This window comes from Eublepharis macularius, chromosome 6, assembly GCF_028583425.1.
Source record: "Eublepharis macularius isolate TG4126 chromosome 6, MPM_Emac_v1.0, whole genome shotgun sequence".
Classification (NCBI taxonomy): domain Eukaryota; kingdom Metazoa; phylum Chordata; class Lepidosauria; order Squamata; family Eublepharidae; genus Eublepharis; species Eublepharis macularius.
In genome coordinates this window covers 106,456,027-106,483,632 of record NC_072795.1, presented here as the reverse complement: position 1 = coordinate 106,483,632, position 27,606 = coordinate 106,456,027, and the positions used below count along the sequence as shown (strand labels likewise).

General features: G+C 42.0%; 1 protein-coding gene across 1 annotated transcript in view; it reads right to left on the bottom strand.

Moving 5' to 3' along the window:
* The window catches only part of LOC129332771 (cGMP-dependent protein kinase 1-like), a 692,061-nt gene that overhangs the window by 67,448 nt on the left and 597,007 nt on the right, over positions 1-27,606 (bottom strand). The window lies entirely within an intron of this gene.

The following is a 27,606-nucleotide window of genomic DNA, read 5'->3' as shown; positions in this document are numbered from 1 at the left end:
GGTCTCAAAAGCTTTTAAATGATGTGCACGGATCTAATGGAAGACTTCTAATACCACAGAGACAGACACTCATATTAAATCGAGATTAAACATACATATTTACAAGAACGTATACATTTAAGACTTCCATAACCCATATCATGAATAAAATTATGCTCATGTTCTTCAGCCACATCAAATTGATAACTATGGCATGACAGCATTTAATTAAATAACAGCATTTAATTAAACGATTGGACACTAAGTGTTGGTCCTTGCCAGGTAGAATCCCCAAGTTCTCCGCAGCAAACACACAGGTGTATTGGTTGAAGTAACTTTATTAGAGATCCATCAAGTTCAAGGTGCTCAGACAGCTGAATTGGCAGAAGTGATGTAAATGGGGTTGGTGATGTTAGTTATAAAGTTTCCACTATCAGGATAAGGACCGTTAAAGTTTTGGGTGCAAAAGAGCCAGGGGGGTGATTGGGAGAAGCTTTAGGCTAGACAGAACAAAGAATGAAATTATCTCAGTTCCCAAGAAACATACATTTCGAGCTGGCCGCCACCAGCCTTCAAGGACACTTGCTGGAGGCACTGGGAAAGAGAAAGTAAATACTTGTGATATAACCTACTGTCTTAAACATCAATAAGAAACTTCTTATGCCCTCAGAGAACCAGTACATAACACAGAGTACGTTCATGGCAGATATGCAGACAGGCATATATGACACTAAGGCCCAGAGTGCAAGTGTGAGGGCATTTGCGTGGCATACAAGAAGCCAGCAGAGAGGACTAATATTTCCTTAATATTAGGAGACAATTTCATGTGTAGCATACACCTAAAAAGTTCTATGGGACCATTCATTGCTTTTAAAAATTCCTCCCTCTTTCCACACTGTTTAGTATATTAAGGAATCCCTGCATATGTGCCATGACACTCTTCCACATTGCAAAACTTTCTGGGATAAGTTTTGAGCTATCAGTTTCATGAGTGTTCCTCATAAAAAAAACATAGAGCTGGAAGGAACCCCAAGAATCATCTAGTACCTGCACAATGCAGGAAATTCACAGCTATCTCTCCCTCTCACCTCTCCCAGACCCCTGCTCTATGTCCACAGACGTATATGAATATGAATATCAAGTAATTCCCTGCAGGTGCATAGAAAAATTGATAATGGCAGAGAATATGCCTAAATGGATATTTTCCCAACTGATAAACACAGTTTAAACTCTTAATGGAAAATGGGCTGCAAACTGATTCCCAAAAGTAAGGAAAATGATAACGTGTGTTTTCATCTTATTTATTTATTATTTATTTATTTCAAATTTCTATTCCACCCTCCCCGTGAGCAGGCTCAGGGCGGATAACAACATATTAAAATACAATAAAAAATTCATCTACATTAAAACAGTGTATTAATACACATTTAAAACAGGATGGTGGACTGCCTTCACAGGGAGGGTTAAGGTTTTATACACCCCTTTTTTCAGGACGGTGGAGACCCAGCCTCAGCCATATGCCTGGCGGAACAACTCTGTCTTGCAGGCTTGGCAAAAGGATAGTAGGTCCTGCTGGGCCCTGATTTCAGCAGACAGGGCGTTCCACCAGGTGGGAGCCAGGACTGAAAAGGCCCTGGCTCTAGTCAAGGCTAGGCAGGCCTCCTTGGGGCCAGAGACCACCAACAGCTGTTTGTCCCCTGATCAGAGTGTCCTCCGGGGAATATATGGGGAGAGACGGTCTTGTCTTCTACAACTTCATGTATTTCTCAACCTTAATGAGGTAAAGTGCCCTGTAGAGTTTCATCCCCAACCTTCCAAACAGACAGTTATAATTTTTATGAATATAGTGTATACCCTGACAATGTTTGGATCATTACCCTACCTACACTGAATGGAAATGGTAAATTAGAACCCTGAATGAAACTGATAATACTGTATTTTCTTATATTTGCCCCTGAGGTTTCTGCTGCTGTTCTGCTACACCAACGAAAATAAGTATTTGCTGAAATATAGATCCCCCATCAAGCTTTTCATTGCTTTTAACATACTTTGCATTATGATTAGTAAAGTTTTTGTTCCGTCAAGAACAATCACTAGATTAGTTTTTTGTATTTGTTTTTTTAAAAAAAATTAGAATTAACATCTTTGTACAAACCATTTACATGATACTGTGCTGGCCTATGTATGGCTGCTTCCACACACGTTGGATAATGCACTTTCAATACTCTTTAGTGAACATTTGAAACTGATTTTCCATGTGTGGAACAAAAAATCCACTTCAAAAGGGTTGTGAAAGTGCATTGAAAGTGCATTATTCAACGTGTGTGGAAATGGCCTATCTTTCACCTTTTCTTTAAGCCAGCAGCCTTTAAGACATGTTCTGATTGGCCTACAACTCTGCTGAACTCAAGATCAGCTAGCTAAACATGTAAAATCCAAATGACTTTATTTACCATCTTCTCAAGTTGAAGAGAGAAAGATAACAAAAGCGACAACCACACAGCATCAGCAAAACTCCCTCAGTACTTTGAAACCGCTCCTGTTCTTTTGCCTCCTTTGTTACTCAATGAGGAGGTCTCCTTGCAAGTTGGGGAAATTAGCATGCAAGGAGAGGCAGCAAGAGGCGGGTAACTTAGTGAAATCTCCACTTATGTATACAAGGGTTGTCCCTACTAGAGAACTCTTTCAATAACAAGGCAGATATTTCAATCAAAAGGGTTTTTAATTGAAAATAATAAAGATCAACAGCACACCAAAACACACACCACACATACTCAGAGCTAACTAGAAATCAGTGGTGAAAACTGGATAGAGCTTGAGGAACTGGGTGATAGCTACCATCCAGAAGAGAAAGAGTGTGTGTTGAGCTACCAATGTGTTCATGCGGAAGAGCTGGATGGAGGTCCAAGGGTGGATGCTGGATCTGAGGGCATGCCCAAAACTATAGTGGAAGGATAGTCCAATTATACTGTGGAATGTACATTGGGCAAGATTGCATCTTCTGCCCCCCAAACAATAACTTAATGGTTGTCCCCAGGGTGAGACAATGAACTGGTGAGCTGTCTCTGGGTTAAGACAATAAACTGGGAAGATTTGATAAAATCTTCCTGGGTGGAACTAAAGTTATTGATGATTGACAACTTGTGTTGTATGGGTGGGTAAGGCTATCAGAGCTGAGTCACCTGAGAATAGGAGGGTGGATAAGGGAAGATTGGTAGGGTGTGTTATAGTGATTAATTCATGAACTCCAGGAAGATGCTATTGTCTTAGGATCTTTGCACATCTCTGAGGAGTGGGGGCTGAAAGCTGGCCTTGCCTGACACCTCATGTGCTAGTAAATTTATGTCTCTTGGCCAGGATCTGGCTTCCATATTTCTGCCTGACTTGGGCAGCATTTTGTATTTAAAACACATACTGAGAGGGGCTTATGGCATAGCCATATTCATATGCCTTCTTACTATCATGACGACAAGTCTGACCGCTAACACCTTCTGCAGAACTAGGCCCCTCCATCCAGCTGTTTCTCCTGGAGAAGAAGTAGCACCACCCCTACTTTTTAATTACATGTAAAGGTAAAGGTAGTCCCCTGTGCAAGCACCGAGTAATTACTGACCCATAGGAGGACGTCGCATCACGATGTTTTCTTGGCAGACTTTTTACGGGGTGGTTTCCCCAGTCATCTACACTTTACTCCCAGGAAACTGGGTACTCATTTTACCGACCTTGGAAGGATGGAAGGCTGAGTCAACCTTCAGCTGGTTACCTGAACCTGGCTTCCACCAGGATCGGACACAGGTCTTGAACAGAGCTTGGGCTGCAATACTGCAGCTTACCACTCTGCACCACGGGGCTCTATTAATTAATTATATTAATTATATGTAACTGAATTAATTATATGTAGCTGGCTCTTTAACTGCATTTTTTCCTGATAAGTACAAACAAGCACAGCTCAACATATCTAAAGTGACACAAATATCACACAAATATCTACAGATTGGTGGAGAATTCTCTCCCCCCCCCTCTGTCTCACTGTGACTTTCACAATATATTTTAAAAACAGGTTATAACAAAATTGGCCAAAACAATATAACTGTGACATAAACTATAAGAAATATAGTTCCAGAGGCCAACAACTTCCAGATATTAGGTTGCTTGAAAGGAATGGGGTTCAACATCATGAGATGAATTTTGATAATGCTGTGTCTGCAGCATCTCAGATGTGTACTAGCAGAGTTAATCACACAAACTAGACCGTGTTCAACCACTTTTATATTTTATGCACCACAACAATGGATATGTAGAAGTGTATGTATGCCTGACATGTTTAATGGGAGAACCTGCAGAGTAAACATGGTATTTGGTCCCATAAATCCACTAAAGGTAAGAGGCTCTTAGGTCCTCTGCTATCAGCAGAAAGCTCTTTATTCAACTGTAAAGTGTTACCATTACCAGGACTGGCCCATAGGATCAATCACCATATAATTCTGAATACAAAAAGGTAGGCAACATGTGTCGTTTTCCTACCATAATGTATGGTAGCTTGACATGAAGACGAGATACCATTTTTCCAGTGAATAAAAATAAAATAGAAGTGACATGTGATAAGTGCTACAGTTATAATATGACAACTTAGACTGTGAAGCTTGAGTAGGTGGAGCTGCATGTTTCTATATGGCAGAACCAACATCTAAGAATGATACTGGCACTAATGAGATGTTACACCTTGCCATCAGGGGGTTCTGCTTGGATGGTCATTTTATTGTTCAAGGGAGTGTAAGGAAATTGAAATTTAATGGTAGAAATCATAAACTATGACTTTTACCAATCTGTCACACATCCTAATATTTGTTTAAAGGGAATGCAGACCAGACAGCATTTTTCTGCCAGCATAGGAGACGTGATCAATATATGCCTAAGTAATCCTTGACATGAATAATTTTAGGCTTGTGTGCTCACTTCTGTAAGAATGTTGAAAGAAGTACTTGGTTTTATAATAACTTCTTGAAAATCCTACTTTATAAAAAGCAAGCCGTATTGGTGATGATGCACCTCTTATCCTCGCACAGGTGCACTTGTGTGCCCCCTGGCCAACATGGCTTGCCTCAGAGAGCCCAAGGAGGCCATTGCAGCTGGCTGGCAGGGCTTTGGGAGGGCCTCACCCCCCTCCCCCAGCCCAATTCTGTACTGTAGAGCACAGGAGTGTTCCAGGGCACATTGTGCTACCACAGGAGTCCAGGAGTCCTGGACTCCTCAGCAGCCAAAATCGAGGGCACAGGAGTGCTCTAGGGCCCCCTGCACCACTCCAGTAGTGCTCCTGGTCTCCGCAGTGGCCCATTTCAACAGCCCTGCCCTCCCCCAGCCCCAACTGGGGTGCTGTGGAAGGGCAATGCCCGGCCCCGCTGCCCGGCCCTACCCTCATTTCCCCCTCCTTTACTATTTTGTCTTTCCCTCCCCATAGCTTTTCTCCTTTACCTGCTGCCTTCTTGCCTCTCCAGCCAGCAACCAGCCTACCTTTATCTGCCCCATCTTCATATTTCCTTCCCTGCCCCCTAGAAGTCTTTCTTGGGAAAACTCAGGTCATCACATGGTACCAGATGAGCTGGGGCCCGTTGCTCATTGGGGAATCTGCAAGACCTTATGAGAGATACCACACTTCCCCCTATAGCCCCTCCCCACCCCATTTTCTCTTTTCCTGGAAGCCACCATATCCTCATCTTTTACTGTTTCCTTCTCCCCGCAATCAACCTATCTTCATCTGTCTCCCCATTTTAGCTGTATTTATTAATTTTTTACTTCATTTTTCTACAATGGGGACATTTTGTCTTCAACTGTGAGGTAGGTTGGGCTAAAAGTGTGTGACTGGCCCAAAGTGACCCTGTTAGCTCCCACAATACAGTGAGGATTCAAACCTGGGTCTCCCAGATGCTAGTCTGAAACTCTAACCTGTACACTGGGGTTGCCAGGTGCCTGCTGGTGATGGGCAAAGTCTCAGCAGTTTGGCCCTCTGCCATGATTGACAGGAGGAAGGAGTTGCCTGGTGATCATCTGCTACCAGCATGCAGCCCAGGCATAAAGGTGCATGCCTCCATGCCCCGATGCTATGACATCACTTACAGATGTGACATCAGCATGAGGGGGGCAGGAGAGTGTGTTCATGCTTTGAGCCAGGGCAGATTCCTTAAGAATTGGCCCCAAATGCTATGTTCCTTAAGAACTGGCCTTGGTGCAAAGTATGCACTCACTCTCTAGCCCCCCTCATGATGATGTTTTATGGACACCCCCATGTCTCCACCTCCCAATCTCCTGCCAGTTTCCAGGGAGACCTGTCAACTCTTCAGTACACCTCACTGGCTTTCCTGGAGTGGCTGCTGTTGAACAGTAACAAGTAGTCAGTCATGCAAGTTGTATGGTTTCAAGTTGCCTGGCCGTTGCTGCTGGGCCTGGCTGTAATGAGTTCTCCCTCAAAGGCCAAAACAGCCCTGGAAAGATTCCTGCCCCCTGCCTCTTCTTTTTGCTGACAGAAACCAAGGTTTTAAGGCTGACAATAATGTTTTGGTTGCCCAGCAACATCCACTGAGGGCATTTGTTTCTTAAAGCTACAGTCACTGTTTCTATTGGATTTTTGGGGTCTCTGTGTGTGATAAACCCCTCCCCATGGTTATTTTAAGATTGTAGATTTTTCTGCAAACCTGGGGCTTTTTCTCAGCTTTGTAGAAAAATCTGTCTTTTTTGTCCATTGTATTAGATTTAAGTGTCCACAGATTGGCAATGTTGAGAATTACATATATTGATAAGAAGAGCCATCTTGTTGCTTTAGATGAGCTGTAGAATATTTATCCTTAGCTTCCCACATATTAGAAGATGCTGCAAAGTGAACATGGAATTGCTAAAATGTTAAGGTTGGAACTCTACAAATTGTTGATTACAGTTCATATTGATAACTGTGGGGTTAATTTGCTAGCAAAATGTCTTAGCATGTTGTATTATGTTAAAAATCTAAAAACATGATGATGATATGTGGAATGTACAGATATTCAATAAAGCTTAATAACGCTACTTCTTTAAAAAAAAAGAAAATAATTAATTTGTTCCGTGATTTCTGTGGGCATGCAGCTTGCTGGGCTAAAGCTTAACGGATATTAAAATCATTTAATACCTTCCATTTTGGTGATCGTGAAAATGCAAAGTCCACAAAGCCTTTAAAGCTCTGCCAAGCAGAACAAACATTTTCCTCATACATAAACTCCTTCCATTATCTCCCAAATAGTTTTTAACTACTCCTCCCATATGTAAATACAATAATCAAATTATTTGCTGCAGCTTGATGTAAAAGCTGGTAATATTAAGTATGAGAGAAGTTATTAGAATGGAATCGGGTTGGGAGTAAGCTGAGTCAAGTGGCCCTGCTGTGAAAATGGAACTGCAACCTTAGCTTTTAGTGATGTTGTGAATTGACACTGTGGCCCAGGGCCAAGCCAAGGAGCCCCCATGACACTGCCAGCATGCTTGGACCACTTGCTTGAGCTTGCTCCTACCACCAGTGGCCATTCCAGGACAGCAGTCCACTGGGAACTTTTCGAGTAACTTAATGTTTCAATCTATCCCAGAATGGAGTGTTTGCCTGGCTTCAATAAGAAAATGGACCACACACTCTTGGTTGCTTTGTTAGCCTTCTTTTTTCTTCATGTCATATCCATGATATTTGACTTCGTATAAACTCCAGAAAATCTATAAGCACCAGAAAATTTAGGAAATGCTGGAGATGCACTGTGTAGCAAACAAATTACATGCACAGGTAATCAGCTTGCCTCCAATTTGCAATTTATTGGGAAAACAATTGAAGATTGTTAAAGCAATTACTAGATTCAATTTAAATATCCAGACCTATTAGTTTCCCTGTTAGGTTATTTATAAAATTATGTTATAGATCTGTTTAAAGGGCATATAATATTGCAACCATTGAAAAGTTAACTAGATATACTAGCATGGAAGAAAGAAAACAAACCACAAATATTTTATGAAAAGGTAGCGAGTTTCACAGGTACAATTTTTAATCATATATTTTATTATACCATAAACACTTTTCATCATACTTGTAATCCTTCTTGAGTCCCAACAAGAAAGGTGCTATTAGGGTTGGCAGGTCCTTCAGGTGGTGGTGGTCATTCAGGGGAGGTGAGCATGTGCTCTGGAATGCTCCTGTGTTTCACTGGGAATGATGTCATCCTGGCACAATGCAGAAGTGATAGGTCATGATGGGGGCTGATTCAGTAAAAATTGCCCCCCCCCAATTTAGTGTTTGGGGCCAATTTTTAATGAACCTGTCCCTGGCATAACCCATTGCTTCTGCGTCACACCAGGAATGTCATAATTTCCAAGGCAACGCAGGAGCATTCCATTCCCACACCTCTTCCTGTTGGCTAGGTGAGAGGTGGTAGGGGCTGGGAATGGGGGATCCCCTGCCCTCAACAGGGGGCCAGTAGCCCTAGGTGGTAGAAATGAAAAGTATAAAAGAAAAAAATAATAATAATTTACAAATTTGCATGGAATGTTAATTATCTATGTTCCAAGAGCTAGCACTTGTGATGACCTCAGGGAGACGGCCACTGGTTTACCTAAGACCACGTCTGTATGTGGTAGCATCAACTAGATGACAGAATTAATAATTACGGACATACCAAGGGTAGCTGCAAGAGCAGGTCTGATTTTTTCTTGTTGTTTGTAACGATTACCCTTTAATACTAAATAATTTAATTACCTCCTGCCTTACTATATGAAACACTAAATTAAATAAATAACAAAAAGGACCTTGGTTAGTACCTACTATAAGAGGAGAGAAGTTAAAAGGAGAAAAGGTGTTATAACATTCTGGACTAAACTACTTTTCAAAACATGATTTAATATGATTGGATACGATTTTGATTAGTATAATTCTAGGTTTTAATAACATTCTCAAGAATAACCAAAGTTATTTTTTTCTAGTGACTTTCTAAGTCTGTTTTTCTGTTCATTTATACCTCTGACAGTAGCTCAGTACAAAATACACTTTTCCTACTGTTTTCCATTTTGCACTCTTTAGACAAATAATGCATATTTTGTTTTTAATTGCTGTTATGATATTAAGGGAATGAGTGATTAACTGGTAAGTATATAATCATTCCAATTTCTCACACATTCTAAGTATCTCAAAAGATGTTCATAAAATTCAGGCTGTAATTTTGATCCAAGGATACCCTTCCATTCATAGGACAAGAGGAGTCTTTCCATTCCCTTGTAACTAATGGAAGAGCTCCAGTCCAGAATGGAAGCCTCCTTCCATGACATGAGTGGAAGATTCCTCAGTGAGTGGAAGGAAAACTTTGGATCCAATCTGCTAGGCTGCAGAGAAAATATAAATTGTTGTTATTTATACTGAATCATAGAATCTAATTAGTAAAAAAAAATCAGCATTCTTTAGCTAAGATTGATTATCATCCAAAGAAACAATTTAGACACAACTAAAAAAAATAACTGCATGCATAGCTTGTTCTTTAGGTGAGGATTTTTTGCAGTATCTTCTACTTCTGTAGAGTGGAACAGCTTTAAAATTGAAAAGAGACTTGCCTTTTCACAAAATAAAAATGCTCCAGAAAAATCTCTAAAGAAAGCTCCACCTGGACTTGCAGTTGTACAACTTGTGCATAAATTACTTTTTAAAGCACCCTCAACAATGGAATTCCCCCTCTCCCCATAAGATTTACCCAACTAGATAAATAAGATTCTTTCCCATGACAAAATGAACACCTAATCCTCATGATATCATACGAAGCTTATTGAACAAAAAAAGCCCCAAACCAAATCTTCTTTGTATTTTGACATTACTGAGAGAATAAAAAACAAACAAACTAATCTTGGTGTCAGACAAACTAAAGCTCAAATCACAGACATTACTAGCTCTTTAGTGTTAGAGATTGTCAAAGCTGCTAAGAGAATCAAAAATTCCCTGAGAAGAAAACGCTTTATTACATAGCCATTTTTATTGAGATGTGGACCTTATGGTTTGATGTCAAAGCTGGTTAAATATGCAATGATGATACAGTTTTGTCATATTTCTGCCAAGATATGTACAAGACCTGGAATCAATTTCTACTGATTATTTGATTTCAGTTTAATAGATATGCTTCATATGTTTGTCAGTGTTATCAGGATAATAATACTTGATTGTCTATTACTTCGGAAGGACAAGAAGAAACCATTTGAATTTTCAGCACTCTAACCCAACAACTATGCACATATGTCATTCTGTCTCTAATACACATATTTTCAAATAGCCAATTTATATATATATATATATTCAGAATTACTTTTTTAAAATATATATATATATATTTATTTTTTAATTACTAAACTCAAAAAACTACAAAAGGGAAAAAGGGAGAACAAGGGGAAAGGAAAGGAACAACATATAAAAAATCACACACTACAACTACAACTACAAGTCTTGCATTCCCTTCATAATACAGTTATTTAAAGTTAAACTTTCTAATATGCCATTAGATTGGTAGACCTTATAAAATACAAACTACAGTCAGGATCAGGTCTTCTTCCCCCCCCCCCCCCGCGTCTCGGTCGCAGCTCTCTCTGAACAGCTATAGTAGCTGCGCTCACTGCCTCCTCCCCCCTCCCCCCTTCAGATTCTGGATCTTCTCCTTGCTGAAACTCTTGATGATTAAATACAAAGTCCAAAACAAAGGGAGAAGATTACACTTCCACAATAGTTAAGTACACACCAATACAAGGAAGTGTGCCAACACAGCTATTATTATTATTGCAGCACAAGTAAATTATACAATCAATATAAACACAACAGTTTCGATTCCATTCAATTCAATGTGGCTGCAAACTTGTTCCAATAGACTGAGAGAGTCAAGTCCCATATATTAACGGAGCCTCTTTATCACAGGCTGCAAACGGTGCCAGTTGAAGTTAATCGGTGGCGTCCACCGATTAACTTCAACTGGCACCGTTTGCAGCCTGTGATAAAGAGGCTCCGTTAATATATGGGACTTGACTCTCTCAGTCTATTGGAACAAGTTTGCAGCCACATTGAATTGAATGGAATCGAAACTGTTGTGTTTATATTGATTGTATAATTTACTTGTGCTGCAATAATAATAATAGCTGTGTTGGCACACTTCCTTGTATTGGTGTGTACTTAAATACAAAGTCCCTCAGTTGTGCGTCTGATGTTATCTTGTAGGCTTGATCTTTATAACTGAACCAGACACCTTCAGAAAATAACCATTTGTATTTTATTTCACGCTTCCTCAGAAGAGCTGCAAACCTTTTGCATTTGAATCTTCTTTTCCGAGCTAGAAATGGAACATCCTTCAATATCTTAACCTTGTTACCTAGAAAATCCAAGTCCACATTATATGAATTATATAAGATGGTGTCCCGAGTCTTCTTAGATGAAAAGTCAATAATAATCTCGCGAGGCAGCTGACGCTTTGTTGCATATTTTGAAGATGTCCGGCGGACTTCCAAAATATCGCTTTTTAACTCTTCTTTAGTTGCCTTTGCGGATGACGCCAAAAGTTCCGACACCAAATCCTTTAAATTTTCATTTTCCTCCTCCTTTACATTCTGAAGACGCAATACTGTCTGAGCACGCTCCACTTGTAGCCCTATCACTTGATTCTCCAAAAGCTTTACTTCTTTGTTTGTAGTTTTCATGAGTGCTGCATTTTCCCAAGCAGACTGCTCTGTCCCAGACACTACGTCTTTAATGGTTTTCGCTTCATTCTCAATTGTGTCAACCCTTTGACCGATTTCATTTAGCTTATCAACAAAGGGCTTCATAGCTTCAACGATCGACTGTTTAACCACCTCTTCAAGAGACTCTCCTTTCCCCTGCAACGCAGCTGAGACAGATTTGCCCACAGCCGGGCTCTGCTTTTTCGTCGCCATCTTGGGGGGGGGGGGAGTCCGCCAACTAAGTTTCAAAACTCAATGAAGGGGAAGATATCCAAGCCTTCTTAGCTTCAACTCCCACCAATCCTTCGCATACGCTTGAAATAACAGAAGAGATTCACTTACTTACAGGTTTTCACCTTAAATCTGCTTGTTGCCGTTCTCCATGGCCCGGCAGCACGTGATGTGCTGCGCAAGTCTGCCGGCCTCCGTTGGAGCAAACGGGCAATTTACCCCCTGCATCGACTTCAGGGGGTTCTTCCCGCAGCGCTCCGGACCCTGGCCCCCTCACTGGGAGTCCTGGGGGTTAACCCTCGCAGGTCAACCACCCGGTCAGGCTGCTCGGGCGCTTCCTCCCAGACCTGCGGAGAGGAGTGTCCGACATGGCCGGGAAAACAAAACCAAATCCATATATTCAGAATTACTCACAGCAAAACTAAAATGCAAAGATGTTTGAAATAAATTATATTCTACTCAGCTTGTACACTCTGGTGCCTTTTTCCTATACAAAACTGGGAATGCCTGTGTGAAAGTATAATTGCATACCCCTTCTGTGAGACACCTTGGTACAAACCAATGTCATCCAGCATGAGAAATAACTGGTGTAAAACAACAAACTAAAGTTCTAATCTGAAACATTACACAGAAATGTTGTACTTTTGAATAGCAAGTGTTCCATGCAGTTTTAAGCTACCAGGTTGGAGCTTTAAGGCCATTTTCTACACAATGCATCCTGATTGTCTATAGGACACACTGACCTGGAAAATACAGTGTGTGACACAGGGCATCCATGAACACAACCACAACTACTTGGAATCTTGTTGTCTGCACCAGCTGAAGAAAACCATCCTGCCACTGTTACAGGAATTATCACCAGGAAACTGTGGGTAACTCACAGGTAACACAGATCACATATTCTAGTTCTTGGGGGAAGAATATAATCAAATATCCAGTGCTGTATTAAAGAGTTGCATTAAAGATGACATCTGATGAAGTGAGCTTTGACTTGTGCTGAAATCAATCTTATTAGACTTTAAGTTGCCACTGGGCTTCTGTCTGATTTTGTGATGACAGACCTACACAGCTACCCCTCTGGAATAACTGGTGGAAGCCTGCTTACTTCACTCTGTCAAAAAGACACAGTTATGTTGCAACACTCGCTGCTCTGTGGCAGCAAGAGTCACAGGAAACACATTCTAGCCCCTACGATGATCCAATGAAGGAGAAGGGCAGGGAGATCACATTATCTACCTATCAACAAGAATACCTGCAACAATCTATTTGTTTAAAGATATGCTGTAACACAATATTCATGGAACCCATTCAAAACTTCTAGGATAGAGCAGAAGAAAAAACTTAAGACCCAGATGATCTTTAAATGTTGCTATCTTTGGTGAGCGGCTAACAGACTTTTCAGAGCCTAGACTATTCTTCACTTTCTGCATATAAAAATGTAAATTATACTCCATACATTTTGGGAATTTTCCCACCATAAAGCCAAACTGTTGGACAATTGTTTTCAAGCAAACCTCACATCAGCATTAACCTTTGTTCAGGATCTTTGGAAGCACTAACATACAGGTTCATAGCCCTTTATGTTTGAACACTGACTTCACTGGCAGTTCAATTAGTGTTACAAGTTCCTTGAAAACCATTGTCTGAATCACTCCTCTGCCACCCACTGAACTTATTGTCATAGAACAAAAACATCCTTTTAGGATTATAACCTCTACAACTTAAAGGCCAGCCTAAACAGCCTGCTTTAATAATTGATACTTGTGTAGAGACAGAACAGGAACACTGGCTTCAGGATTTGCCCAAGGAAATAATATACTGATAAGCAAGTCCCTGCCTATTTTAAGAAATGTCATTGTCTCCACAATCTCCTAATTGGCAGCTTTTCGAAGTGCAGATGAAAGAGAAAATATCGATTTTCTCTTGTGTGTTGTAATTCAGGACATTTTTCCTCTGTGGTTTCCTGAAAACCAACAAATAATCTCTCCTATTAATATCATCATCATTATTATCAGTATCACTATTATTATTATTTTAGTACTGATAGTATCGGTGTTGACATCAAAGAATTTCCTCTTGAGATACAGGCACTAAAGCTGCTTAAAAGAATGATATTTAACAGTGTTGTTTGGTGCTGGAACGTAAGACTTTTTGTCATATTTTGAATTATCTGTTGATTTGGAATTGCTTCCAACCTGGGCTCTGTGGAGGAGAGCTGAGAGTGGTTAGTTCAGGTCCTGAGTCAGTTTGGGCACCCAATTAGGTGTGTGTGGGGGGGGAGGTGCTGCTTCTTCCTGCTCTGCATTTAGTGATGAGGAGGATTCCCCAGCTGTCCACCTTGCTTGCAAGGCACAGATCCTGAAGGGCTACTATGTCAATGTCTTCTCACTGTTGAAACTGGGAGCTGAGGACAAGTAGAGTGTCCCACCCACCTCCAAAGGAACAGAAAAAAAATGCAAAATATACATTTAATAACTGGCTCAAGGGTTATGCACTATTCCTAGGGGTCCACATATCCTGATAGGGGCTGGTACTTGTCTAATCACCTGGGGAATGTCTTGCTGGGCCCTTATAGGCAACATCATAGCTATAGATTTTGAAGAGGTCTTTTGAAAGTGTGCTTTCCACAGGGCAAAGGCCATGTGGGACCTAATTAATCACAAGCTGTGGCTGTTGTATGTAAGTCTCCGTATTTAGGGCAAATTTGCTTCCTCCAAGGGGGGAAGTGGGATATGGGATCACACCAGGCCTGTCTAGTAGGACTGCAACCAGGGGAAGTACCAGCAATGATGTGGTGGTTTGACTACAGCTGTTTCGGTCCACATTCCAGACTATCCTGCCATGCTGTAAGTGGTCATACTTGCCCTCACGATATTAAGGCTTATAAATACGGCAATATCATAAGCCCCTTTGCTCATGTGTTTAAAACACAGACAAGCTGCCTGGCTAGGCAGGAGATGGAAAAGTACTGGAATGTGAGAAGTGAAGTAAGACTAACTTAACCCCACACCCCAGAGTTTGTGCATAACCATAGAATAATGGAGGTCTCCAGAAGTACTTGAATGAATCCATTCACACATCCTGCCAATTCTACCCTTTACCCACTCTCCTATTATAGCCTTGCCCATCCAGCCATCATGGGTCATCAAATAGTCTTTTTACACCTATAGTTCTTCCCAGGAAGACCTATTCAAACCTTCCTAGTTCATTGTCCCACCTTGGAGACAGCTCACCAGCCTTATTGTCTCATCCTGGAGACAGTTTCCTTGTCCTTTGTCCCACCCTGGGAAAAACCATTAAGGCATTGTTTTAGGGCAGAGACTCTCAGTCCTGCCTCAGGGCATGTTACACAGTATATATGACTGTCCTACCATGTGCTCAGTGTGTGTGTTCTGGACCCTCTCCACATGCCCTCAGATGGCATGTCTGAGCACTTCTCCCTCTTGCCATGAAGTACTGGTCACTGAAGCTGCTCTCCCTTGGACACTCTCAATCTTCTGGACCTGGTAACTATAAAACCAACTCTGCAACTCTCTCCAACTTTCCTCCCTGTTTTTTTCTAGTTACCTCTGTGTGTGCATGCTGTGTTTTGTGTGCAATTGATCTGTAATATTTTAAATAAAAAAAACTCTTTTTGATTGAATATCTGCCTACTTATTTAAAGGGTTCTATAGAGGAACGGATTCTCGTAGACATTGGTGCACAAGATCCCATAGTTACCGGCCTCTCGCATACCTCTCTTCCTTGCTTGTTAATTCCCCCACAAATTCTCTTACTTGCAAGGAGACCAATTCTGGTAACAATGCAACCCAAGCAGCCAACAGCCCTTATGGCCAAATGCAATGTTCAGTCAGCTTTCTAGCTGTTGCCTGTGCACACCAATGATTTTTACCTGCTGGGATTTAAATTTAATGATGCTTGGTATTGTTGATAAAGCAATGCCTATGGGGTGCTCCATTGTTTGTGCTGCCGTTGAAACCTTCAGCACATTCTAGAATAGGTTGCAAAAGATTGCATGGGATGCCCACATGTTATACATTACCTAGATGACTTTCTTATTGTGAGTCTGGTGGTGCAAGGAAGTGCAGAGATCAGCCCTGAAGTTTACTAAGAATGGCTGAACTTTGGCTCACTGTGTAAGTGGCTGCAGGCCCAGGCTCTGGCCTGGCTTTAAAAAAATGTATTAGCCTTTGCTGATTCTAACACCTGCAGACCAATTCCTATTCCCTGGAGATTAGACTTTAGGAGACTGGCTCTCACAGATCCTATCTTCACTCTCCTGTTTTCACATGGCTGAAACACTAGACAGTTGAGCCCTGATTGGCTGTTGGTTGGTAGGGTGATGGCTGGAGACCTGAAAATACGGCTTCCCAGAATACCCAGCTCCCTTCTCTAACTATTCTTCCTTCACAATCATGTGACAGAGAAGCTGCAGGCTCCATACTCCACAATGCTTCCACAATACCTGGAACCATTTCCACAGGAGCTGTGGGATCTTGGGAGCAATCAATAATGCAGGAAGTACTTAGATCAGTTGCTCCCTCCACCCTGTGGACATACCTGGCTGCACCCTCCAGTTTCTTGGCCTTTTTGGCATCCTCTGGTGGTCCAGCCTCCTGGTCAGCTACTGCATGCATGGTCTTGTGCTACCTGACTTTCTTGAGGGAGAGGACATTGCTCCCCAATCCATGACCAGTCACCTGGTGGCCATTTCCTTCTTTAGCAAGGCTCATGGCTTTCTGGACACTTGTAACTCATTTGCTACCCATTGGTCGATAGAGGGCTGGAAAAGGATGATGCTAAGCTCCCCAAAGCCCTACAGGCCCATCACGTTGCCCATCCTGTCCAAAAACCATACAGCAGCTCCCCAGCACCTGTCTGTCAACCTTTGAGGCTCAGTTATTTGGAACTGCATCCATACTGGCCTTGTATAGGGCCTTCAGGGTTGGCTAGCTGATAGCCAGCCCCAGCTAGGATGCTTCTGGGCATAGAAATAGAAATATCCTCCATTTCAGGAAAGGAGAGAGTTAGGTGCACAAAGAAAGTGACTAACTCCAGAAAACCTGAACTGTTGTAGGAAACTTCCTGAAGAAATGTTGCTGTAACTAAATTATGAAGTAAAACACCTCTCACTATTAAGAACCAAGAATATATGAAAACAAGCTTCAAGGATACTATTTTGTCTGTTACATGAAGTGTATTCTGTAATGCCAACAAAATTTTACATTTGCATTTCCATCCCTGACTACACTTACTCAGTCCCTGCCTGAGTAAACAAAGCTGTTATTTCTTTCTGAATGTTGTACAGTCTCTAGTGCCATTTTCAACGAAAAGGAAGAACCCTCCTACTTTTCCCCATCAAGTTCCTGGGCTGGGCTAAAACCTAAAATTATATCTGCGCGTCAGGGTGGAACAAACATACTTTCAAAACCACAAATATTAACACACTAGTTGGGGCTGCTCAGTCAAAGCAATTTGAATTTTGATGAGATAATCTGTCTCAGAGTGGAGTGAAGGGGGGGGGGTCCATGATAGTATCACAGCAGAAAGCTGTCTTGTCCCAGCATTTTCTGTACCTTAGCAAGAAGCCGGTGCATGAATTCTTTTGCACACCTTCCACAAGGCTACATCTACAACTGAACTCATTGTTTGATCTCTCAATGCAGAGGTGTTCAGTCTACTCCTGTAATATGATAATCAATTACAGCAAACATGTGCTTTGATACAGGGGTTGCAAACAAAAGATGACTGCTGGATATAAAATGCCTCATTAGTAAACACAGTGCACTGAGGCACTGTTAATTCATAATTCTTCTTGATGCAGGGGTCAACCAGTACATCCATGTTAAAAAGAAAATCACAGCAGAGAGGACCTCTATAAAAATGGCTATTTTCAAAATACTTGGTAATGCAGATGCTGTTCACAAAAAGCTGGAAAAGTCTGTTTGTTGCCTCTGTTATAAATCATTATACACATCTGTCAATGATTTGTACCATGACTTTGCCAGGCAGAAATTCACCGAAGTGTTGGGAAAAAATGGGGTTCCCCCCCCACCTGTGCCAGGTTTTCTTCCAGATCAACACAAACAATAGAAACACTAGGTAAACACATTAACCTCATAATGACTGAATGTCAGACCTTGCAACATATATTCCAACACGAAGAGTCTGGTCTACCACTTTCCAGCAATGCATCGATTTCCCAGGACTTGAAGCAAGAGCCTTTTGAAGCAGGAACTAGATCCCTGAACTGCTGAGGCTATAAATTGGAGAAGTTATTCTAGATGTGATGTTACTATAGCACCCATAGCCGGGAAGTCTGGCAATGCTGAAAAGCCAAGAGTTGCTATAAGAGGCACATACCCTAATTTAGGGTCTATCTAGATGTGATAGAGAACACAGTTAGTCTTTTAGTCAAGTTATAGTGTGTACAGCCCCAACTCAGACCAGAGTTTCATGGTGAGGGGATATGCCCCTTCTTCTCCATGTTGCTTTGATAATTTAAACCAGCCCCACATGCCAGTATTAGCCCTCTGAAGGGAAAAAAGTCAGGTATTTCTCTTTTGCTAGATTTTTCTATAATGAGGCAGGGGTCTCTGTTTCAATTTGTCAAATTGTATGAGGTCCAATGTGTAACCATGCCACTGTGTGGGACACTATGTGGGCTTTAACAGTTGCTGGGAGGTTCCCACCATGATCCCCCCAACATCTGATCTGTTTTGAATCTAATAGTTCTCCAGACTTTGCTCCGTCTGAGCAAAGTGTCAGTGTAAGAGGCCTTCTGGCCCTGCTTCTCTTTCCACAGACTTTCAGTTTCAGACTGTTTTTAGTCTACTTCCCAACTTCATGCTTGCTTCCAGCCCATCTGTGTCCTGCCAGCCTTTGGACAGCTTGCTTGTTGCCAAACCTCTATGATGGAATTGATCTGAGTATCTTGCTAGTACGCCAACTGTCACTGAAGATGTCTCTTCTGAGGGCCCGTTACCAAAATGATATATGTCGGGCTCTGCAAAGGCATTCTACTATAAGTCAAAGTTCAACAGAAATGGAACTTCGAGACAGATTCCCTTTGACATAGTCAATGACAATGTTGAGTAAAATGTATGACCGGCCTCACAGATGTCATCTATGCCAACATCATTTCTTGTATTAAATTTGGTTAAAATAATTAAAAAAAACTATGCCAACACAATGATGCCATTGCTAACAACTAGACTCTTTTAGCCTACTGGCTGGAAGTCAGTAGAGTACATAGGATTATATAGTGACTAATCTATTAATTAATGTCAAGTTCATCGACTACTGTTAATTATTTGTGACTGTTGATTCATGCATGCTTAAGATCGAAACCTAATTTATCATCTACATTCTATGTTTAACAGATACTAATTGCATGCCCGATAATTCTAAACCTGCTCCCAGACTGCAAATCAAAAAATCTGCACACTGTGGCCATGTATGGGCAGGCAGGAGATTTCTACAAATTCCCAAGTTTGCAAGAAACAAATTTAAATTTTTAGAAAGGTGATAAGATTTTAGAAGTTTTAAAATACCAAAATCTCAGAAATTACCTCACAAAAGCTAGCCAGCCATTTTGAATGCCATAAGTTATCACTTGTCACTTAGGTAGCCTAAAATAGACAAGGGCACCCCCCCCCCAAATGAACCATGAGGTTCATGGGTCGTGGGTTTTCACGAACCACGAATCGCAAACTGGCATGGAACTGGGGCCAGTTATGAACTAGTTTGTGGTTCATGGGGTTTTAATGCCCCTTTAAGCCACTTAGCAGCAACAGGGAAAGAGGCATTTAACAGTTTAAAGGGCCCTTTCCTGCCTTGCAAGTGGCAAGTCCCTTTAAACTGTCCAAACCCCAGCTCCCACCACCCTCACCCCCACCCCAACACCCCCAGCCCCAGCCCCAGCCCCACACTTACTTTCCCCTGCGGCACATGGTGTCCTCCCTCCTGCGCGACCATTTGAGGGGTGGCAAGACCGTTTTCGGCCTCCTCTGCTGCTCTGTGGGCCCGCAGAGGGACGGAGGAGGCCGAAAAGGGCCTTGCCGCCCCTCACAGGAGGAGGGGGAGGAGGCTGCGGGCCCGCAGGAGCGTGAATCAAGGTAAGTGTGGGGCTAGGGCTGGGGGGCTGGGGGTTTGTGGGCCATTTAAAGGGCCCTGCCGCTTGCAAGCGACAGGTCCCTTTAAACTATCAGCTGGCAGGCAGTGAGGGGGGGATTCAATACAACCCAAACGAACCAGTAACCAATTTGTGGAAGTTCGTGGAAAGGAGCGTCCACAAACCACTGGTTTGCGAACCATGAACTGGGCTGGTTCGTGGGTTTTTTGGGTTGTATTCAGGTTCGTGCCCATCTCTAGTCTAAAATGGCTGCTGCAGTTTAATTTTGAAGCACAAAATAAACTCAAGGGGATGATGGAGTGGGGCAAGCCAAGAAGGAAAACTGGGAGGGAAATAAAGCCAGAGTGGAGGGAAGTAGTTATGAAATATGGAACAAAATGGGGAGAGGAAGGGTCTGTAGACAGGGAAGGAAACAGGGAAGGAGTCAGAGAAAGGGACAAACTGCATGGGCTGTAATGGGAAGGGGAAAAGGGCAAGTATAGGTAGCATGGACAGGAAAATGGGGAGGGTGAACCTCTCTTCCTTGCAAGTCCCTCATTCATAACACCCTACTAAAAATTACAGTACTGAAAATTCCTTGAGCTAAGAATGAAGGTTATAATTGGCCTTCAATTTAATAAAAACATTCAGTACCATACACTTGACAAAAACAGAGTAGAAATTAGAATTCTGCTGTCAGGTTTCTGCCTTGAATGGGAACATTTTATTTATTATCATTTATGTTAGGAATGGTAAGGCTAATATGTAAACACTCCCAAGATTTAAAAATGCCAAATATCATATAGTTCTGTTAAGCCAATATTGCACACCTGATTATTTGCCTATGCCAAATAATGACTCTAATTCAGGAAAGCAATTTTAAAATAAGCTTATGGCAAATGAAATAGCATTTATAATGTGACCTATTTTTGTGATTTCTTGAATGCAAAGACTCTCTTTGTCTGAGCTGGTATATCAGACTGAGTGGGTGCTCTACATATCCAAGCATTTTCTTGGATATGTAGAAACTGCTCAGGATTTTAGGCTATCACTTTACATAAAACATTGTTCTAACATCTTAGTCTTTGGAGTGGTATCCTACCACCCTGCTCTAAGTGCAAAGACTTCCTTGCACTGGAGGAAGGCTCTACACAGCTATAGAAATATTAGGATAAAACCCTACATTAGATAATCAGTTTGTATAGCTTAGCACTGCTGAGAATCATTATTATATGGCTGGTTAGAATACATTAACTCGTGTTTCTTACTTAGCAGGTTGGGAACATCTGTGGGCCAGCTGTATGAGATTTAGGCTGAGCATCTGCTCCTCCTCTGTTGTATTAGCCTGGGTGTGGCTAGATATTACTATATTACTTTGCACAATATTACTTTCTTTGTAATATCTCTTATGAGACAGCATGCAGAAGGCCAATCACTTCCAGACCGAGGAGGAGAAAACTGATGGAGATCTTTGAAGAATGTCATCAGTGACCCTTATTGTTTCTCACGCACTGCTGGAGCCAGGGTTTTTGGCGCCTGCGGCACCCCCTCCCCCGCACACGCACATGATGTCATCGTGCAGCACAAGCCGGGGACATTCGCCGGTAGGTGGCTGGGGTGGCAGGCGGAGGCTGCTCCATGCTTCGCACGCCGCCCCGGCAGCAGCTCATGGCTGCTGTGCCAGGCTGGGTCATGTGGCGGCGGCGGCGGCGGCAGCATGGGGCTGGCTGGCTGCAGCAGCTGTGGGCCAGCCACGCCAGCTCCGCAGCATGCGCCTCCACCCCCGACACCCCCTCCGGTGCCTCTCCAGTGCCCTCGCGCCTGAGGCCACCGCCTACCTGGCCTCTATGGGTGCGCCGGCCCTGTTCTCAAGCTAAGTAGTTTAGGAATTTTCTGTTCCTTAGGGATGTTAATGCCTGTTCATAGTACTATTTAAAGCTGGAGCTACTACAGATAGTTTAAATGTTGTACTGTTAACTAGGGTTGATTGGAGGATTCTGTGAGACAGTTAATTTGACATCCATGAAAACTGCTTGCCAATGATAATATTTATGACCAGGGGATTGATCTACTGTGCTTGACAATGCTAACATCTAACATCGAAGAGAGCAGGTCATGCATCTTTATGTTCAAAATATTCCTGCTACTAGCTGTGTGATGTTATTGTCACAAACAAGATTCTGAGTTAGAGGAGTATGATTCTCACAAAGTCCTAATATAATGTGTTTTTTTTATTATTTTTAGCTGGCTGCTTTTCATGTTACACATTAAAGAAATGTTGCCAATGGCATTCTTCTAAGCAGTTTCCACTTGTGCAAAGCAGTCTTCCTGTTAACTTACAGGAAATGGTTGCACTGATCAAGTCACCACTTTCACCACAATGATCATAAGCAAATGGTGATTTCCCCTGATTTCATCAGTGCCGAATCCAGGTCCTGAAGATACTGAACTATATTCAGTGATGACATTAAAATCCAAGGTTTCTAATCAGATTTCTGGCTCCTTTCTGTTACAATTTGTTTCTCACTAATTATACACACTGGTCTGTGTTTAAATCAATACTTCTGATAACTTAGTTCTTCAGCTTATTTGATCCCATAGTGTAAGCTCGTTAAAGGTGCTTTGTGGCAAAATACCAAATCTCTAGTCAATTGCAAATCATGCTCAGTGTAATACGTAACTTGAAAGGTCAAAATATCTGTCAAAACGCTCTCACAGTTGACAGGATTTAGTCCATACATCTCAGCTGTTTATAGAAAATCCTCTTTAAAAGCTTTAGCCAGTCACCAAAAAGGGCAAGGATAGCGCTGAGAATAAAGGTGTTCTGGATTTTCCATAACATTTATGCATTCACTGAATTCTTACAATTTGCACTATCAATCTTCAGAAAGATTTCCACCTTCTGGAGATACCCAATGCAAGCAATTGGCAACTTGCATTGTATGCCCTTTTTGTTGCTCTCCAGAGACTTTGGATCTTCGAGCCGTATCATCCGGTGATACCCTTGGCTGAGCTGATGGAGGTAATATCTGACCTGGTGACTTAGACCTCTAGACTGTGGTAACAGATCTCAAAATTTATGCTGAGTCTACATTATCAGACTGTATTCAGGATTTCACAGCCTCAGTGGTAATTATGGAGCCTATCCAGGTTTTGTGCACAATATATGATCAAAGGCATAACTTGCATTATCTGAACTCAGCTGGTTCCTGGTGACGTGGTTTTAAGTGCTTGCATTAAAACTACTCTCTGTGGAAGATTTGGTTAGTGTTATTCTTGCCTCTTCCCCAGTCAATGCTGTACAGGTGGTGGACCTACTAAGATTATCCACCATTGCAGTCACAGGAATCTGGCTGGTGTCCAGAATGCTCTGGAATGGTGACTCTGTTGAGTCTCATGTAACAGCCTAGAAACCCAGGACTGCAGAGGTGACTGGATTGTCCTCGGGTGTCCTCTCCCCGTGCACCTATACCCTGATGCCTGGTATACTGTGTATGAACCATGTTGGGAGACATCTGGAGCAACATTAGAGGATGGATGACCTGGAACAAATCATCTCAGAAGAGTTCGCCAACATTGCCTCTATTAATTGCAACTCTGATCACTATCAGCACTTCACTAAAATAGTCTGAGACTCTGAAAGAGTTAGAATTCAGTGTGGGTTGAGTTCTTAATAGAGTAATGAGGAAAGGCTCCTGCATTGTTAGCTTCAGAGTTCTTTAAACTGGATACTAAAACCATCACAAGTGATAAAAGTTTCTACTGCCTATCCTTTTACTACTTGTGGTCATCATTCTCAGTATACTATTTAACCTGAACCAATTATAGCTAACCTTGAAACAGAAATGTGTATATAAGGGTAAACAATGGCACTTATCCCACTCAGACTCAGCCTAAATGCATTATGGCTTTGGGTATTGGTTTGGGTGGGGTGGGGTGGAAGGGAGAATTTTTTTTAAAAATCACACTTTCATGGGATTTTTAGAATCTGTTTTGAGTAAGCATAACCAGTCAATTGCATATGCTTGGTAACTCTACAGATAAATCCAGAGGAGTTAGCCGTGTTAGTCTGTAGTAGCTACTGGACTCTTTTTGATTCTACAGATAAATGAGATGCACATGTAGAGATATGGCAGAAAACTGAAGTCTGTGTTTAAAAAATGAGAGAGATCTGGTGTGTTTAACAAAGGTGCTCCCAACTCAAACATATAAAACAAAGGACATATTACAAAGGCACAGTATATTCAAGCATTTTACCCTGGTGGCTTAAGAATATAAAAATGCAATTAAAATAAACAGAAAAAGGTTAATAGAATGGCTAGTTTGGTATTCACTCATTCAGGGCTACAGGTGTCAAGCTATGTCCCAAGAGCAAAGCACCCTTTGACTCACACCCTTTGTCTTGTGCCTCTGGACACACCCAGGCTTAAATACTTGTAACAGGAAGGCAAGTAGAAGCTCACCCCAGATCTTATGCAGCTCACAGAGATGTTCCTAAGGTTCCAAAACTGAAATCTAAGGTCTGCAGAACCTTTTTTAAATGTAGCAACAGGAGGACAGAGATTAGTGAAGTTAGAAGTCGAACTTGTGATTGTTAAAACCGATCTTGTCAGATCTTGGAAGCTAAGCAGGGTCAACTTTGGTTAGTAATTGGATGGGAAACCACTAAGAAGACCAAAGCCAGATAATAATAAATCACCTCTGTTAACCACTTGCCTTGAATATCCCAGCAGGAGTTGCCATAAGTCATCTGCAACTTGATGGCACATTGCAAATTTAAAGCAAAAGGAACAAAAATGTCTGACAGCCTCTGTATTACTAAATATTTTCAGGAAACTTAATGTTACAGTACAGTAGTGTTCTAACCCAGAGGTTAAGCAGCTTTATGCTTGTGGGAGAAAGAACTGGCTTTAATTAACTTTCAGATCAGTACCAGTTGTTTATATATGAAGTGACATCCTCTAATCCTCTCCATGATAATTAATTACCCGTTGTCCAGTCACTGGAATATTCTTATTCCTTGCCATTTGTACTTGGCATTTAATTTGTTCAGGTCTAACAGCTGTGTGTGTCTAGTATTTTGCTAAATATTAGAAAAAGTTTTTCTATATCTCTCATCTTTTCATAAGAAATAATGGAAGTCCATGAAGAGTCAACAAATCAAATATATTAATAAAAGTTCTAAAATCTAAATTTAGGAAGCCTTCCTGTTGTCCAAGCACATGCAGAAATGGGCAAATTTATCATCCACCTAAAATGATAGACTGGTCTACACTTTGGGCTTCAGAAGACAAGACAAAATTAGCAAACTGTCACCCCATGAAACATGCATAAAGGGCTTATTTGCAGTCATTATTCAAATACAATTAATAACATTTTGTCTTTATTATGGGGACAATTATAGTGTGTGGGGGGGAAATCCAAGAACACAGCAGAGTAAACAGCAAATTAATCAGCATTCATTGAATAAACTAGCTTTGAAGCCACCTGCCTAAGGATGTTCAAGACAAATATTTTCTTGTCTGAGATTATTGTGTAAAATGCTGCTAGAATACAGCTTCTTCACCCCTACATCAATATGTAGACTTTTATTACTAGAATTTAGTAAACTGAAAGTTTTGGGGTGAACATCATCACTCTCTTTGGATCTATTTGGCATTTTATACCACAATAGTACATTCATGAAATGGGCCCATTGTTGGAATAATCTGGAGCCTTCTGTATTTCATGGATATATACTGTGATATATAAATCCAAATTCTTTGACTGATTTGGCACATTTTCATTCACTTGGTCATTGCTTTTTTTGTAAAAAGATGTGCCAGTACTCACATATAGGGTTGCATGGATTTCCACCATTTCCCCATCTCAGGGCTTGCAGCCCATAATTGGTGTTGGTGAGTACCGTCACAAAACCCCCCTGCACTAGGTAAATGTAGGCTCCATGCTCCTATATGAACCTGTCCCATATGAACCTGTCAATGATTTGAGACCCAAAAGAGGGCCTTTTCTTTGGTGGTTCGAAATTCACTCTAGAGAGATTTCCATGGCACCTTTTGACCAAACTTTTAATGTGGTAGTTGGAATCTAGGAGTCCTGTGTTCAAATCCCTACTCTGTCATGGAAACTTACTGGGTGACTAGGTCAGTCACTCTTAGCCTAACCAACCTCACAGAGTATTGTGAGGACAAAATGGAAGACAGAACAATGTAAGCAACTTCGGATCCAAATTGGGGTGAAAAGTGGGGGCATAAGTGAAGTAAAGCAATCAATCGATAGAAACTGTCCCAAGCAAACTAATAGAAATTATAATCAAAGATAGAATTATTAGGTGAATAGAGGAACCAGTTTGGAGAGAGCGCCAGTTTGCATAGAGAGCCAGTTTGGTGTAGTGGTTAAGAGCATGGGACTCTAATCTGGAGAGCCGGGTTTGATTCCCCACTCCTCCACTTGAAGCCAGCGGGGTGACCTTGGGCTAGTCACAGTTCTCCGGAGCTCTCTCAGCCCCTCCCACCTCACAGGGTGTTTTGTTGTGGGGATAATAATAACATACTTAGTAAACTGCTCTGAGTCGGCATTAAGTTGTCCTGAAGGCAGGGCTGGCGCGCCCATAGAGGCCAGGTAGGCGGTGGCCTCAGGCACGAGGGCACTGGAGAGGCGCTGGAGGGGGCAGAGGTGTGCGCTGCGAAGCTGGTGTGGCTGGCCCGCAGCTGCTGCAGCCAGCCCCATGCTGCTGCCACCGCCGCCACACAACCCAGCCGGGCGCAGCAGCCACGATCCGCTGCCAGGGCAACGTGCAGAGCATGGAGCAGCCTCCACCTGCCACCCCATCCATCCGCTGGCGATTGCCCCCGGCTTGCGCTGCGTGATGATGTCATCGTGTGATGACGTCATCGCGCAGTTCGTGGTGCGCGTGCGCGCAGGGGGTGCCAAAGGCACCAGAAACCCTGGCGCCAGCAGTGCCTGAAGGGTAGCATATAAATCAAATGTTGTTGTTGTTGTTGTTGTTGTTGTTGTTGTTGTTGTTGTTAACAAAGCCTGCTAATGGAAAACTAGCAAGGCTTCTGCACAGGCAAGTTCTGCTTCAGCAGTCTTTTGAAGTTCTTTCAGAAAGTGAAAAAGCATTTAGATAAGGGAATCCAGTACATATTATTTACTTGGTCTTTAAAAATGTACCTAACCAAAGACTCCTGAGTAAGCTTAGTAGCCATTAAACAACAGAAAGCAGAGAGTAGTACTAAAAGGGACAGTTCTTGCAATGAGATCCCACAAGGATTGGTATTAGGGTCAGTGATATTTAATTGGTTCATACAGGATCTGGATCTGGGGTTGAACAGTATAGTGGCCAAGTTTGCAGATGGTACAAAACCATTCAAGATGGTGAAAACCAAGGCCAACTGGGAAGAGCTCCAAGAGCATTTCCACAAATTGAGGGAGTGGGAAATAATGAGGCAAATGAAGTTCAGTGCAGGCAAGTGTAAGGTGATGCACATCGGAACAAAAAATCCAAACTTGTTGAGACTGAGAGGAAAAGTGACCTTGGGGTT